General features: G+C 40.1%; 1 protein-coding gene and 1 long non-coding RNA gene across 5 annotated transcripts in view; one reads left to right on the top strand and one right to left on the bottom strand.

Moving 5' to 3' along the window:
• LOC107837923 (uncharacterized) overlaps positions 1-2486 on the top strand; it is an 8747-nt gene extending 6261 nt beyond the window's left edge. The window contains exons 2-3 of the long non-coding RNA XR_001663974.1: positions 59-62; positions 2475-2486. This is a non-coding gene — a long non-coding RNA (uncharacterized LOC107837923). The remainder of the gene's footprint in view (positions 1-58; positions 63-2474) is intronic.
• The window catches only part of LOC103147752 (protein jagged-2-like), a 129122-nt gene that overhangs the window by 113276 nt on the left and 11569 nt on the right, over positions 1-4277 (bottom strand). The window lies entirely within an intron of this gene.

Here is a 4277-nt window from a genome sequence, read left to right as displayed (position 1 = left end):
TATACACATATATGTGTGTGTGTGTGTGTGTGTGTGTGTGTAACCCAATCCGTGCGAGATGAGTCCTTGCTGTTCCGTGGACTCTGCGTTGTGTGTTCTTAAGGGTTTTGTCGGAAGGAAACGGGACAGGAATCTGACACACACGGCGATTGAAATCGTGGTTGGAACCGTTTATTCGGAACACCCGACAGCGCAGCGGCTTCGCCGTTAGAATTTAGAGCAAATACTATATGTTAACATGTTTCATTAACGCAGTTATTTTTTTTGATTTACAGATACAACATATATACAAAAAAAGAAGAAAAAGACAAAATGATACAAAACTAACTAACTACTTGAACATTAAAAGTAACATTTGGCTACAATGAGGAGCTGGCCTAACCCTATTGCCTACCTTTAGAATTCAGAGCAAATACTGACTGTTGTACTACCAGCACACAGTAACGAACACCAAGTACGGCATTCTTCAAAGGACACACTTTACAAAGTTCCACAACCCAAAGAGCAGATCCAACACCTTGGTAACATGTGCCGACACATTCAAGCACTGTCCTACATATATATGTATATACCATCAACCATCAACATAGAAACAAAACATAGTTTCTGTTTGCAAGTAACAGAAATGTAAAATGTTTGAAAGTTTGATGGATGACACACACAGACTATAAAACCTAACTAGATGGATTCTATTGATTTACTGACCAACACATAAAACAGCTGCAAGTACCAGATTCTGCCTACTGCTCTCTAAAGACATCATGGTATTGTAATGGCACTCAAAAATCGTTCCTTATGTAGGCATCCTTGATACTCTCCATTTCTCTCCGTTTCTGTTACGGTGTCCAACTTCCCCACCTTTGTCTCTCTAACTCATCTCTAAAACTCAATATCTCAGGATAAAAGCTGCGGAAAAAAGTCATTGTTCCTCTTTAAGGCTGTATCAGTTGCATAGTCCCACAGGAAAACTGATATTCATGTCGTGGAGAAACTCCAAAAACATTTCTTCAACACTATTCAACCTGATGAAATGCAGGGGGAAATAATGTAATTTGGTAATTGAAAGTTAGCAAGTCTTTTCTAATTGAAAGCAGTGTGCATGCAGAATAGAGTTTTCTGCATATCATGGGACTCCATTAAAATTTTTGCACAGGGGTTAAACATATGACTCATCTTTGGAGGCCTTGGTCCCCCACATGGCTGTCGCAACACATCCTGTTGCTCTATGTGTTCCCTCTCTCTCGCAACTGTTGATTCACTGTGAAATAACCCTAAAAAATTATTTACATGCATACACACACATCCACATACATGCACAGACCTGTTTGCATGGCTATCTTTGTGGGGACTTTCCATTGACTTCCATTATTTTCTACAGCCTAAACCAGGGGTGGGCAATCCTGGTCCTGGAGGGCCAGGATTGCCCACCTTTTAGGGTGTCCTGCTTTTAGGGTGTCCTGCAGCTCTTAGACGTCTCCCTGGTCTAAGATGTCTAAGAGTCTCCCTGACTGTAGCTGAATCCAACAGCTACAGTCAGGGTCTCTACAGTCCTGCTAACGACCTCATTATTTGACTCAGGTGTGTTGAAGTAGAGACACATCTAAAAGTTGCAGGAGACCGGCCCTCCAGGCCTGGAGTTGCTCACCCATGTCCTAAACCTTATCCTTACCCTGCCCATTACATACCTAATCCTAACCCTAACCAAAACTCAATTCACACCTCAGTCCTAAAGCTAACCCCTGACCCCAAAACAGCGTTTCCCCTTGTTGGGACCAGGCTTTGGTCCCCACAACGTAGTATGTATCAGGAAAATGGTCCCCACAAGGTATTACACACATACACACACATATATTGGTTTGTTTTTTTTGTTTTTTTTTTTATTTTCTGGTTATTTAGGTTATTAAACCATCATCTGCAAAGTGCTTTTATGCCTAATATTTCATGTAGCTTCTTTAAAAACAAATACTTCTTTAGAAATGTGGACTGTGAAAGCTAACATTAGTGTTGGGGACATCTGTGATGCTGCAACATGTTTAGCATTTAGATGCTATTTTTAGGTTTGGATAGCTTCAGTGTTAGGTCAACTCCTTTAAAGCAACTTGACTACCAGGAAAAAAAATATTGTCCAATCACCATTTTTTTAAATCCCACAGTCTTTGAAAGGTAATAAAAGGTTTTATGCACTTACTTTGTCTCTTCCCATAAAATGTGTTATTACTGATGAACACCATTTTTGTGAATTAGAAAAAGGTATGTACAAAAGTCCCACCCCTTCACATGTGGTATCATTGGAAAGCCCTAAATGTCCTCTCCAGATACCAAAAGGAATTAATTCAGTAGAATGCAGGGGGTGGGAGATATTCAAGTTTAGCAATGTCCTCTACAGAGGACAAAAATGAACTACTGGTAGTCAGGAGGATTTATTGCAACTTGAACACAACTATAGTTTTATCAAGCGCCCCCTGTGGGCCAAGAGAAGCTGCATTGTTGTTTGTCGTTATCTGGTTGTCACTTGTGCTTCAGATTTATCAGAAATGAGTGTTTGTAAATAATATTAAAAATATTTAAAAAGTAATTACTTCTATTACAATTTTAAATTTTACAACATTAAAATTTATGTAATTAATTTATCAAAATTAAAGCATCAAACTCCCAGCTCCAAAAAATAAGGTCTAATTGTTAAAAAGCAAAGGTCCTGACTAGGAAGAGGAACTGAAGGTAGTCTAAATATGGTTGGAGTCCACAGATTTTCCTGCACCATCAGTGTGGTGTAGCTGTTGTACTACAAAGTCAAGAAGCACCAAAGACAAAACTATTTTGTCATCTGAGGTTAGCAGCACAAACAGATTTGTGTACATTTAGTCATGTTTGAGTTAAAATAGCGGTTCTCAACGTGGGCAGTACCGCCCCCCGGGGGGGCGTTCAGAGGATGGCAGGGGGCGCTGGTGGAAATTTTTACAAAAGGGGGGCACTGGGATTCCTTTGGGGGGCGTTTGGTCGAAGGTAAGTTTACCTTCGACCAAACTTTATATCCACAACAATACCAGATTAGACTTTGAGCAGCTTGATAAAACTGTATTGTGTAACATTAAAACATGCTTGGCTGCAACTGTATCAATGGCAGCTCTTCTTCTCCTTCTTCTTCTTCTATTCAGTGTTTGTAGCTTGTAGCTCCGCTCCTGCTACTAGTAGCTTCACTGCATCAGTTCAGCGTCTCATCGGCTGATGACATTGCTGTGATTCACTTTGTCTGGTATTTTTGTACATATGTTTTGGCAGTTCTGTGATCATGTCAAAGCAGCAACTTATATTAAAAAGTGTTTTATTTCCGTTTGAAAGCTGCCCGCTTCCATGGAAGGACAACAGAAAGTCGCTCTTATAAACATGTAATTACTAAAATCACGATACCCTCACTGTGTATCCCTCTGAAAAATGAACCATTTAAATCAGTGTTTCTCAACCTTTTTTGGGCCAGCACCCCTATATCCTTTATCCAGGTCCCTCACCGCCCCCACCAAATAATTTGTAGGCTACTTTGCACTGAATATTATTAATATTTCTGTCATGATGAGATGAATGAGAGGTGGTGAGGATAAACACAGAGACCCAGGTTGCGATGAAGATGATGAATTTAATGATGAAAGCTCAAACACAGTCCAACACAGGCGGCACGGCAGAGAGTTTAGCACACAGCTAATTACCAGTAGCTATCTGATACAGAGGACTGAAAACGAGAGCAAACACTAACCAGGACTTTACAGTTCTACTGGAGAGCAGAGACCGTAAGACGTGTGACAGTAGACGAGGACCCGACAAGAGACAAAGACAACAGGTGGGTTTAAATACACAGGGAGGGTAATCAGGAAAACTAGACACAGCTGGGATCAATCAACAGGGAAGACAGGACATCACAGAGACTCGCAAAGAACAAGGACACAGGAAAAACCAAGAAAGAAATACACAAAAACGCAGATCATCACAATTACTATCACTATTGTAGATGTTTAGAATTTTTATGCTTGTTTCTGTATTTATCATCAACATAATTTCCCAGAGAACAAAAAAGCCATGGGAGTAGAAATTATTTTCACAGGTGTTTCACTGTGTATCCCTCTGAAAAATGAACCATTTAAATAAAGAAATCCCTCCATGGTGATACCACAATAGAACGTTCATTTTAACACCGGAGCTGTAAGTGGTCCGGTATGAAACAGGGGTGATAGAACAACACAGCACTTTTAACCTGTCATTCACAGGTTGTCATTCACAATGACAGG

Source organism: Poecilia formosa, unplaced genomic scaffold, assembly GCF_000485575.1.
Source record: "Poecilia formosa unplaced genomic scaffold, Poecilia_formosa-5.1.2 Scaffold189, whole genome shotgun sequence".
In the NCBI taxonomy this organism is placed as follows: domain Eukaryota; kingdom Metazoa; phylum Chordata; class Actinopteri; order Cyprinodontiformes; family Poeciliidae; genus Poecilia; species Poecilia formosa.
This window is presented reverse-complemented; position numbering and strand designations above follow the sequence as displayed.